Here is a 13,540-nt window from a genome sequence, read left to right on the forward strand (position 1 = left end):
CTATCCTGTGGCAACCTGAATTGCCATGATTTTTGACTGCAATTTTCCTTCTTAGTAGATTGTCAGTAATACATGAAACAGAAAACAGACATGCTTAAAGGAAGAGTAATTCAGCCCTTGTTGAAATTGTTATATTTACAGCAAAAGCCTGAAGTGATGGCAAGACAGCTATTCAGTCCTGAATGTCTGTTTATGTCAAATCACAAGAGCACTGTGCAATCAATCCAGACCCAGGAGGACCTTTTACTGAACTAATTTTGACATAACACTGGAAAATCAAAAATCAAAGGTGTAACTACAAGGGAAAAATAAAGGTTGGTGATGCTACCTAAAAAGTGTTAACATGCTACTGTCAGAATGGCACATACATGGTCCTGAAATTACCTCAAAGGCCAGTAAATTTAAAGAAAATAACTTCCCTTTAGCACCCTGCACTCCTACTGTTCCTTCAGACACTTACTGTAGAACATCACTCACTGGTGTGTCCCCAGATAGAGCAGGAAAGCAGATAAGCCCAAGTGGCAGCCAAGGGAAAAAAAAAACAAAACCTGTTTTAAACTTCCCATGTTTATGAAATCAGCATTGCTGTTTTGCTGCCATTGCTTGAATAAACATCAGACCTCTGGTATAAACAGATGACAAATGCAAGTAGAAGTCTGGAAAGATGTTCTATCAAATCGACTTATTACTTATAATAATTCTATTATTCTCAGTTTTTTGTACATATTTTCATCCATTTACCTAATTTTGGATGTCTAATTGTTAATATGTTACCATACCATAATGATATTTCAAAGTCAGAGAGAATATTAAGAATATTGAGACTTATATAGCAACATCTACTGCATATAGTACATTACCAAGTAAAATGTGCAATTTTTGGACTGATGAGTGTTCTTTCTTCTGTAACTTTTGGGCAATACTGTCTCCTTAAAATTATGTTAAAAGGTTTGCATATTTTTTACTGCATAGGTATTTAGTGTTATTTGACATCATAATAAAGAGGAAGAAAAAAATTTGAAATCATTTCAGTATCAGATATTTTCACAGTTTTTCATGAACAGAAAGTGATAATAGCACTGTCTCTAATTAATCTAGCCCATTAAATGGTTAAAAAAAAACCCACCCTTGCTTTTGCACCAATTAAACTAACTTTTATAGGTCATTCATTGATAAACTCTACTGTTTCAAAGTTTTCTAATATACTGTCAATTAAATATTTGGTTGCGTATTACATGCATGTTGCCTACACGTTGTGAGAAATAAGAAAATCTCATAAATATTTTGGTTTACTTTTCTTAAAATAAGTTATTCTATTTAAGTATGTCAAGAAATTATTTTCTCCTTATACTATATGGAAAACCTTTTAAATTCATTGACTAGGGAACAAGATTATTTTGGGTTGTGCATGTACAGACTCCCAGCAAAGCCAGTCAAAGCTCCTTTCTAGCCCCATCAGATACAAGGTCCAAACATGATCCTTGGCTACATGCACATCTCTCTCTATAAATAAACAGAAGTACTGTTTATATTTAAATGAAGAGTAGTAGTGAAGAATTTAGGTGAAGAATCAGGATCCCTTTGTTCCCCTCACTTGTTCTATGACCACGTGCTAGACAGGCACAGCCTTGTTTAGGTTCTAAACAACTGTCTTCTCTTGTTGGCTGAATGGTGCCCATTAATTCTGGCTAAAACTCTCCCTTCCTATTCCAATGCTTCTTGAAAATTTGTATAAAGTAAATCTGTCTACCACAAGGAAAGAAAATAACCATTTCTTTTTTAAGAATATTGAAAGAAGGTTCACAAGTGCAGAGGCAGAGGGTGAGGAGAAATTCTTGTGTAATATGTTTGAATCCTTTTTGTCTAGGGAGATTCTACAGGTTTCACTCCATTGATCCCTTCTACTAGAAAAAGTCATCCCCTAATATCCACTCTTATCCATTCTTTACTCACTCATCCTTTAGTCAGGTTCCTTATCCTAACTCTGCATAGTCAAAAAGAAAACAAATCAGTGAGAAGACAAGTGGGTTTAGAATCAGTGAAATAAAGGCCTGATTTTATGAAAAGCCACAGCAACCATCTGCAGTCTTCTCTGGATTATGCTGACAGTGCTGAACAGCAAAGAAAATTATGTACATTCAGAGAAAATAGGGAATCCCCTACTACCCATACTGACCCTGCAGCCACTTGAACAATGTCAGTGGTGTTGGTGATAGAGGAAAAGGTTCACATCAACACTGGCAGGAGCACAAAGTATTAAAAAGGAATGAGGAGAGCTGGAACACAAGTTGATACATCCTCTAGACAGAGATTACACAGCATTTTGCCACTGGGTGAATGTAACAAAAATACATGTTTTATCTGCTGTGACTAAATTATATTCTTAAGTTGATTGTAATTTGGCACAATACAGCTATGTTATGTAAACAAAAAATGTTTATTCAGTGTTTCTGTTCTTCTGTTTTATACTTAGCAGATTGTAAATGCACATTATCCTAATATTTCATGCAATTCTTGGATTGCCAACGTTCAGATAAAAAGTTGTTTTCAAAGACACAGTGGACTGGAAGGGAATTTGTATCCTATATATTGACATTAATCAATGTTCCTCCTATTCCATGAAGGGGGAAGCCATGTCCTAAATAGGATTAATCTTTTGAAATGAAAATGAAAACTATCAGTAACTAACTCAAAAGACAAGTTTCAGCATTTCTTGGTAAAGAGATGGAATTTTTTTCATCTGTTTCTTATAGAAAACCAAATTTGGTTTAGTCACAATTAAATTTCCTATTAAGTATTTACAGTTTTTACTGCTTTTTCGCAATTCTCTTCTTCTTTAATGAGGAAGAAAAAGGTGTATCCAAAAATTTCCTCATGTGTACTTACTCACTGCTTTTTGCATTTTACATATGTTTACGCACCAAAAACATTATGTAGAAGTAAAGAAAGAGGACAAGTTTTTGCCCATCTGAAAAACAACTTTTGAAAGCTGTTGGATAGTTTAATGTAATATACATAAAAATAAAGTATCTTTTCTCCAATTTCACAAAATGCACTTATAATCTATTTACTACTTTCAGTCAGCTTGAATCTCCTCATTACAGACTTAGCTATAAAAAAATAGGAAAATTTCATTCCATTAGTGCTTAAATAATCTAAACTGGCTAGTAATTTTGCCTTAAATCAAGCCTTTCAGACATTACAAAGTATTAAATTACCTTTTCTTTTCCCTAAATGAGCTTTTAAAAAGCATCTGATCCTCCTCATGACTTTTCTTTCTCTCTTAAAATAGACTGCATTTTAATTCCTCTGAAAAGAGAACTTGCTTTGGTAGATTAAATTAACTGCTGAACATAATTGCAGAAAAGAGATGTCCAAACCAGAATACCCATTGTGCATTTGAGATAAACAATCAAATCTTCAAAATAAAACTTGAAACTTTTTGTGTCAATTTAGGTGCATGGATTCATCTCCCTTTTGAAATCTTTCAGTACACATAGGATTCTGCCATTATGTGTAAATTATTTAGAGAATATCTGCTAATATGAAAATTAGTGATTTTGTTTTTGCAATGATACCAGAACCACCACACTAAAGAATTTGATTAAATCCTTGTCAAATACTTCTTTCTTAGGCTGGACTTTTAAGAAACCTTTGCAGAAAGCTTGCTTTGACTTTTGTATAGAAAACCAGTGAACTTTCAGTCGTGAATTATTGCTTTGAAATACAGTATATTCATTGTAGTGCATGTAAATTCAGTCCCCACTTACCCCTGATGGTCCTTTGTTTGCCTCCCTACATACTTTTCTGCCACAATATATAAATTTGTGTCTTGGGTGGTTTTAATTGATAAATAAATGCCTATAGAACGACATCTGATAATTAGCAGATTAAATCCAGTTTCCTTGTGCTGTGTGGTAGTTTCTGGCCATGGCTGGGGGGTTGGAACTAGATAGTCTTTAAGGTTCCTTCCAGCCCAAACCATTGTACTGAAAGCTCATTTTAGTCACCAATAACTAAACAAGCAAGAAGCACCCCTAGAGAAATCCTGTGGGTCATGGCTCTAGAAGGTAAAGGGAGGCCAAGATAGCTGGTCAGTATTGAAGCATCATTTCCAGTGTATTCCAGCAAGCAAGAAATAAAGCAAAGTGAGCAGAAGATCTGCATGGATGAGTAGAGAGTTTCTAGCAAATCTCAAACAAAAGAAAGAAATTTATGGGATGTGGAAAAAGGGAGATGCCACTTGGGAGAATTATAGCAACCTTGTATGTTGTGTGTACGGATCCAATGATGAAGGCCAAGATCCACTTGAGGAATTCAGATTGGGAAGGGATATCAGGAAGGGCTTCTACCAGCACATCAGCAGCAAAAAGGAAGACTGGGGAAAATACAGGGCTGCTGCAGAATCAGATGGGTGTCCTGGTGATGGAAGACACAAAGAAGGTGGAATTACTGAATGCCTTCTTTGCCTCAGTCCTTACTGCTGAGGCTGGCCCTCAGAAGTTCCTGTCCTGGTAAGAGAGGAATGCTAGAGAAAGGAAGACTTCCCTTTAGTCATAGACAATTGGATTTGAGATCAGCTAGATAGATTTAACACCCATAAATACATGGGCTCTGATGGGATGCACCCAGGGGTGCTGATGGAACTGGCACATGTTGTTAAGACAGTCTCCATCATTTTTGAAAAATCATGGAGAATGGGAGAGGTGCCTGATAACTGGAGGAATGCCAGTGTTACTCCCATCTTCAAAAAGGAAAAGGAAGACCTGGAATACCACCATCCAGTAAGCCTCACCTCCATCCCAAAGGATACAGGCTTAGAGGGCATTATAAGGCTCACAGCATAGGCTGTAGTTTACATTTACCTTTGTCTGACAAGGCTGTCCATGGCAGGGGCAAGAAAACATTGCTGCTTTTCTCACAGGGTATTAATAATAGGATGAATTATTCAAAGAATTACCAACAAAGTAACAGAGCAGTGCCTGACTTTAAGGACTAGAGGCAGGGAACTTAGATATACTTCAGCTGTGATAGAAGTTTTCTTCAGGACTGTAAACCATCATTCAAAACATCAGCAAGAGCAGAAATATGTCACAGAGAAATGCAAGAACATTCGGTAAATAATGGATTTTTTTTCTAACTACTGGAGTTCTTATTTTTTTCTTTTTCTGAATCCTATCTCCTGACCTTAGAAAAACCAGTGTCCTTGTTGAGGACAAGACAGGCTACCCAAATACAGTACAGCTGCCAACTCTGGGGGCAGAGCAGACACACTGTTAGAAGCAGATACTGATTGACCAGCAACAATACACTGCAGCAACAGGAATAACACAGAAATTTCTTCAAGCAGTCTACAAGTCTCAGTGGTCTACGAGTTCTCCCATGGATATCTTCAACACACCAGTGGTCTGTGCTCCCAACTCTGAAGTGTCTACACCAATGGCTACTCCTCCCCATTCTTGGACCCAGATCAGGCTTCCTTTAAAAAGAAAAACGGTACTGATTGCACGTCAGACATGGTGCTTCATCACATCAGAATCTCTGTTTCCCTCTCCTCAGCAAAGAGAGCCAGAAACACATCTCCAAGCTGATGGTTCCCCCTCCCTGTGCAACTTTGCCCAGCACTCCCACAAGGGAAGAATGAAACCACAGACAGGAAGACACTACAGGGACAGAATTGGAGAGACACCTGAAAGACACTGATCATAGGGTTTATAGTGGCTGAGCAGAACCAGCAAGAAGAACATCAAGTAGTAGTTTTAAGACTGAAAAGACACTAATTACAAAATAATTCAGTTTCTCAGGGCCAGAACTGGTTCATAGCTGTGTCTCCTGCCTTGGCTCAGAGTTTCTGTCTGAGTTGACAGTCTAAAGGCAATGAAGATATTGTGCTCCCCATTATGTGGTACTTATTTTTAACCTGTGATTTTCATGTCTGCACTTATTTTTTTCCTTCAGAAGAAGTGAAAAAAAAAGTGAGCCCTTCCTATATAAACAGTTTGCAATGAGATTGGTAGTGTGAGTGGGAATTCCCCACTTTCAAGTTAAAATCTGAAAAAAACCTTCAGTGATGCCAATTTATTTTGCTTTTTTTCTTCCTCTGTAATGTGTGTCTAACACACTACATTTTTAGTCCTTGCTGCAGCCAGCTACAAATCATGTGGCTGACAGTTAAATGGCCACTCTGAAGATGTTGTCTGATGTTGCTGAGGCTTTGGTATGCCCCGGGATGTAGGTCACTGTTAGTGCACAGCCTTTCTCATATTCTTTGCTCCCATGATGCATTTATATGATGGTGCTTTAATGTGACACTCTTTCAAAATAGAAGTCGAGAGATGTAAAATCTGTTTCCTACATAAATTATTTTTAATCTGTAATTTCCATGACTTGACATCTGCCATCAAATGAATATATCTTGTTGTTTAATTCTCAAGAGAAAGGCAGATTGTTGCTATCTCTACTGCCAGCACTCATCTCATCATCTTTAAACAGCCTTATTCCTGGTTTCCAGAGGTGCAAAAGAGACTTGTAAGGAGCAGCATTGTGGGGGTTTTACATAAAAAAAAACATTGGAATGAAGAAAGCTCCTACGATTAGCAAGGCTTGCCCCTCAAGTCACATGTGTTCACATCACAAAATACTTATAAATTTAACAAGCTCCACCTAGTAGACAGGACAGTATTTTACCTCTCTCTAATCCCACTGAAAAAGCTGATCCAAAACCTCATAGATCTAATGACTGGAACCTTATTCTAATTTATAGGTTGACACTGTCTGTTTAGTAGTGAGATAAAAATGCAAAAAAAACCCCCAAAAAACTAGTGTATAACACCACAGCCAAAGTCCATCTGTCTTGGCATTTTGTTTCCAGCTGTGAGCAGTATAGGTCACTTCGGGAAAGAATTCTAGAATCAAGCTCTAGAAGAGCAAGGAAGAGATAAAGTTGTGTCAGAAACAAACATGCTAACTTAATACACTAATTTCCAACTGCAACCAAAATAAAAATTAACTGAACAAGCATATTTTCTTTGGTCCTGTTCCTTTCTGAACACTCTGAGCCTCTGAGAGGCATTTCAGATAAGATTACAGGTGCTTTGGTATCATTTTTTTTTTAACTGTTTTTAAGTAGGGTAAATATCTCAGGCTGAACCTTGACCTGTGATGCCTGCACTTTTGGTGTATCTGGGTTGATTTAAAACTAGTCTGTATTCCAGTTAGAAACATCAGGCTTGTTTGGGTGACAGTGGATGTCACTAAACCATATTCAGGGTCTATAGGGACTTCATGACTTTGTATAGGTGGAAGTATATGTTTTTGAAGATGTTTGACTTTGGAATGCGTAAAATTAGTGCCAGTGGCTGAAAAGAGTCACAGATGGGACTGTAACACTGCTAGAATCTGATTTGAAACTTGTAGGATCAACTTTTTCTATCTTAAACCGGTTCATTTGACAAAAAACATCTGATTAGCCAAAAGTTTACAAGTGAAATTTTTGATTTACCAACTCACATTTTTTAGTGAATGGAAGACAAGCTGGCTTTTGAATATTGGCTCCAAACAGCTCCAGAGACGGGGCTCTTGACAGGGTAAGATCGATTGTGAGCAACAACGAACTGGACATTTTGTAGTTTCATTTTCACTGCACTTGCCATGAAACATTTTATAACTTCAGGTTATTAAGTTAGAAGCAGTGGGGAACATTCAGCTCTCAGGGCAGTGAGAACTCTAAATGCCAGTTTCATGACCAATGCAAGCACTGAAGCATTGATAGCTACACTCTGTCTTACCCCATGTGGTATTTCATACTGGTTATGACAAGTTACCTGAATGTCTTCTGAAAAATGGAAAGTACTGAAAGAAGACTGAACTTAATCTCTTACACTCCTTAAAATAAAATGTCCCAAAATTGGGCATTATCTTCTCTGTAAATTATTGTAAGGGGGACTTCGTAATTAAAACTTCTTGGGAAAACAGAAGATGCTGACAGTGAAATGAACCACATTTTTAATTTCTGCAGTGGTGTTCCAAGTGTTCCATCCCCTGGTACAAGAAGGATTTAGAATGCAAACCTAGTTGTTTCCCTAGGTTCAGTGAAACCACACTCTATGTGTTAATCCAAATCACAACTTATGCCACCAATAAATACTTGATAGTCTTTTAATATTAATTTTGTATGGTTGGAGAAGGCTCCCATCAAAATGGCAGGCTGTTCTGAAAAACAGACAGTGTAATTCATGACTGTGGGAGGTCTGCATTGCCCCAAGGAAAATCATAGAATCACGGAATGGCCTGGATTAGAAGGGACTTTTAAGACCACAAAGTTCTGACCCCCCTGCCATGGGTGGGGACACCCTCCACTAAACCAAGTAGATCAGAGCTTCATCCAATCTGGCCTTGAACATTCCAAGGATGGGGCATCCACAGCTTCTCTGGATGACCTGTTCCAGACCTTCAGCACCCTCATCCTAAACAATTTCCTCTTAATATCAAAACCTACTCTTAAAGTTTGAAACCATTCCCCCTTGCCCTATACTTACATGCTCTTGTAAACAGTCTCTCTGCACCTTTCTTGCAGACTCCCTTTAGGTGCCAGAAGGGCACAATTAGGTAACTCTAAAGCCTTCCCTTTTCCCTCTGGATATGACCATACAACCCTCTCTTATTCACCTAAAAGTCTTGCAGAGGGTTTTTTCCCTGAGGTTTGCAATACAAGATAACTTTGTTCATTCAGGAAATACAAATCAGGAGTTAAAATTTCATCTTTTCTGGTGGAACAGGTGTATTTTTTCTATCACCTGGCTGATAATTTCAACTGTATTGGACATGGGCCAAGTTAGTTGACATTTTTAATGACTGCATAAAGAACACAGGGAGTCTTGGTTCCCTGAACACAGAAAGAATCAGGAAACAGAACAAAATACTTTGCTAAAATTCATGCTTGTTTTAGCTAATTCTTAATTCAAATTCATCTCTCTCAAGTGGTTTTTTTCCCTCTTGGACATATATCCATGATTTCCTTCTTTACCTAAAACATCAGTCCTTCAGTATGATATTGATATCTTCACACTAAACCCTGCAAACCTGTGCTAGTACAACCTTAGGTTTGCTTTGTTATTCAACATGAAAACGGGCATTGCACAGCTCCACTTCTTGTCATATACTGGTGCTCTGGGCCTGTATTCTTACCTTCAGTTTGAAGAGTAACCCTTTCTTTCTCATGTCCATGTTTGTTCTTATTTCACTCATCCATTTTATCCAAGTCTTCAGTATCACCATCATGCTCCAGTACTGTTCCCACTCGTTCTCCATCAGAACAGACTGCACTCTAAAGCTCTAGCATAACCTCATCCACATCAGAGACCCTCTCTTGTTAACACTTCCACTTTGCTCAGCAATCCAAAGAAACCTATAATCACAGTGGCTGGAGTCATGCCTCACATAGTGTTTTTGACTGAGATCTCAAAGAAACAAATAGAACAAAGAATAAATTTTAAAATGAGTAAGTGGAACAAAACTACTTAACATCAATCCTTCTTTTTTCCTGCTGAACTTCAAAATTACCCTGTAAATGCTACCCTCAGAGAAAAAGTATTATAGCAAAAAAACCCTAACATTAGGAATTTTCTTAATTATGACATGTTCAGTGGCAGTCAGTCTCTGCATGAAATCCACATAATGCAGCCATACACAAAGGAGTTGCTCTGTCTTCATCTGTTCCCTGTTGACTATAGTTAAGGTGAAATTAATGCATTAAATGATGGAATGTAACCCAAATTTGCTACAGCTTTTAATCTTACAGTCTTAATACAGTCTTAATACTGAAGACATTTACCCAAGTAATTTTGTTGTAGCAGATGTATGTAACAGCAGATGAACCTAATATCTTTTCCTGAATAGAAAGTATTGACTTTAACCATTTAACAATTATGAAATGGAAAGTTAGACAAATGGAAAGTGTATCCCCTTATTTGAAACCAAGTGGTTTTGGCAAGTTATTAAGTAAAAGCTCAGGAGTAAAAGTTAAGGAGAAAATGTTAAGTTGAAAATAGTCCCCACTGGAAATGACCAGTGAACAAAAGTGATAATTCCTGTTTTGTTCCAACTTTAAACAGTATTTCAAAAGATATCAGATCCTCATGAAAAAATTAACTATTACACTGTTTGAAAATCCAGCTCTTGCTCTCTACTGTTTTCCACCTCTGTTATTTTGAATCCACCTATTTGTTTAGCCCTGCTAAACCCATGGGGCTGCAGAAGCCCCATGCCTGGGCACGCTGCAGTGGTGCCCAGGTGCCTGCACTGGTACCCAGTGCCCAGCAAGCAGCCCACAGCTGGGAAATTGTCCTTGCCCCTTCAAAGAGTATTTCATATCATCTTCTGACTACATGGGCAAACACCACTTGGCCCTTCCCAACAACCACCAAGAAATAACGCTGAAGTGCATGCATGACTGCGTGCCAGCTAAACAGTTCCTACATCATTAATAACCTGTCCTCCCCACTCCATTTATCCTGCACATGATGTCCACGTCTTCATCTACAGCACTCTAAACATTTATATGCTAAGCATGACTTACAGCCTTCTTCTCTACCAGCAGAGTGAAGACAAACCCCTCTGCAGCAGGAACATGGTGAAGCCTTCAACCCAACCTCAGCAAGGTGGCAAGAGCAGGGGCACCAGGGGACAGAGCAGCAGGAAAACCAGCAGGAAAGTGGAGGAGAAAACCATTAGAAGCACAGCACCTCAACCTCCTACACTGCCTGACACCTCTCTGAGCAAACTTGGTCTGAGAGACTCTACGCCACAGGGGACAAACAGGGGAAGCCAGGACTGGGAAGGGGGAGGATACATGTTTTTACACATTTGTGTGGCCTCATATTGCTAATAGCCTGACTTCCCTGTATGCTAACTATACAGATGGTGTAAAGGCTTGCAGGGTAACACTTTGGTAGAAGAGAGGCCTGAATTTGCAAACAGGAAGTTTTTGGGGGGCTGTAAAGGATATGAAAATATGTTATTCACAAAATTTAGTCATGTTAAAGCTATTTATCAGGTAATGTGGATAAAGTAGGTAATTAACCCCTGCTGGATTATGGACTGATTTTTTTGATTAGTCCAAGCATGTATGCATGAGGCACTTATGGCATACATAGCTAGGCCCTGCCACCCAAGGTATGATTCACAGATTGTGAAAACTACAAGCTGGCAGTTTAGGAGTCTGGCCATTGTTCTCATGGAGGGTGGAAAAAAATCTGGGACATCTGAGCATATGAGAAGGATCTCAACAACTGGAAAAATAACCTTCCTGGGGCCCTAAGAGACCCTTTTCTTTCAGGTGATATTTGTGTACAGTCTTAAATAAAAAAGCCAACCATCACACTAACTCATATTGATCCAGAATTTACTATGAGGCCCATTTCTTTTATTACCTCAGCCCTGTCTCACTGAGCTGTAAGGACACCTTGATAGAAAGAGTAATTGGTTTGTTCAAAGTTAAAATCAACAAGGCATTTTTAAACTCCAGCTGTGATAGTCATGAAAAATTACTGCTGTACTAGAAAGAAAACATCACCACATACTACCAAATACACAGGTAAGTGATGTCCAAACTACCAGGCTGAGGCAGTCTTTGACACAGCAATTCTTTTGCAAATCAGCAAATATGACTGGTGGTTACAAAGTGATACGACTGTTGCTTGAGGTCGCAATTTTACTTTAAGTTCAATGAACAAAAGAGGTATTTTGAGCTTCTATGATTGCACCCATTGAGATAATTGTTTTATTCATATATTCTGATGCATCAATAGATCTCAACCCACTATAAAATCAGTCTCAATATATATTTGGGATATGAGGCACAGGTGCAGAGATATATTCAAAGTCTTGCACCAGACCAGCTGCCAAAGCAGGAGCAGAAACCAGTGGCTTCTATCTTAAGGTTTTACTATGCTTTCCATTTGTAAGAACATCCTAATATGACTTAGAAAGTACTAAAGAGGAAGTTCATACAAGGAAAATACAAAGATTAGTGGTGTAGTTCATATCTATAGAAGGCACTGAATAATGAATATTAAACTATAGAAATCCCGATTGTGTGGCTTGCTACTTTTTGTTCCCTCCTAAATAGCTCTAAAACAATAATTATCCATTCCTTCATTTCACAGGCAAAGGAGTTAAAACTTTAATATTTAAAACCCCACAGCAATTAGTTTAATGTCTTCAAATTCCATCTCGTTGTTAATACCAGTCCAGTCTGAACAGTTACTGGTTTTTTTTCTTGGGTTAGGAAATTCTTATACCCTTATGTGCATAAATAACCTGTTTCTATTCATACTGTGTCCAAGCCCTTAAAGCTGTGTTGCAGAATATTGATTGTCATTCCACTTGCTGGTACATCTCTGAAGTATCAGCACATCAACAGCAATGGTACACCCTGCTGTGGGACTCCCTTCACAGCCTTGGTTTCTCTTTTGGTGGTTGTTGGGTTTTTTGGGCATGTGTGTGTGTCTGTGTATTGGTGGTGGTGTTGTTTGTTGGGTTTTGTTGTGTTTGTTTTTTGGTTTGTTCTGCCGGAGGCTGATGGAATGGTTTCTGGAACTGGTACAGGGAGTAGGCTGCATGTGCATGGCACGGGGAAGGCCAGAAAGGGTGGGGCTGTGAGCACTAAAGCAAGAAACGGGGATGGACCTCTCAGCAGAGGCTGTGGCATGGCTAAAATCCTTGCTGATAAGATATTCCTCAGCAGCAGAGAAATCTCCCCAATGCAGTGGAAGTCTGTGCCCTCTAGTGGCACTGCTGAAGATCAGCCTTGCTCAGCAGTGGGAGTCTGTGATCGTTCCCCCAGAGCCCTCACAGACCGTGTTGAGACCAGCCATATTTATAGAGCAAATCCCTCAGAACATGGTGTTTCAGGAACTGCGAGAGTAACAGAGAACTAAATCTTAAGTGACATTTGCTACTGACTTCTGCAATGCCTTTCAGAAGTCTGCCTACTTCTCACCTTGTGCAACACTGCAAGGGTTAGTCTGAAGCATCTCCACATGCTATTACAGTCCCCATCTGTTTTCTTCCAGTGAGCCAATACAAGGAAGAAGAAAGATAATAAATGTTACTTCTTGTTGTGGTAGTAATTTTCATTCCACTATTTAAAAAAAAAAAATCCACACTTGTTTAGCATATTTCAACAAAAGATTTCAAAGTGCAATTTTGTGTTACTGTAGAACTGGACATGCTGAATGACTCAGCTATTATTGTATTTGAAAACTTTTCTGTTTTCCTTGGAAGCAGGGCTTCTAAATAGTTATGAAATATATGATTCTAAATATTTTGTGGTAAATTTTATTAGAAAATTGGTAGGAAACTAATTTTCTCATGAAAATATAACTTTTTTTGTGACTCTTTTAGTGTGACAGCATTTGTACAGTCCCAAGTAAAAAATATGCCAAGTAAATTCAGCTGCCTAATATATACAAGAAATTAATAAATATTGCATTCCTTAAATTAAAGGAGGATAAACTTCTAACTTCTGCAGTATTACAGT

Source organism: Prinia subflava, chromosome 7, assembly GCF_021018805.1.
Source record: "Prinia subflava isolate CZ2003 ecotype Zambia chromosome 7, Cam_Psub_1.2, whole genome shotgun sequence".
Taxonomy (NCBI): domain Eukaryota; kingdom Metazoa; phylum Chordata; class Aves; order Passeriformes; family Cisticolidae; genus Prinia; species Prinia subflava.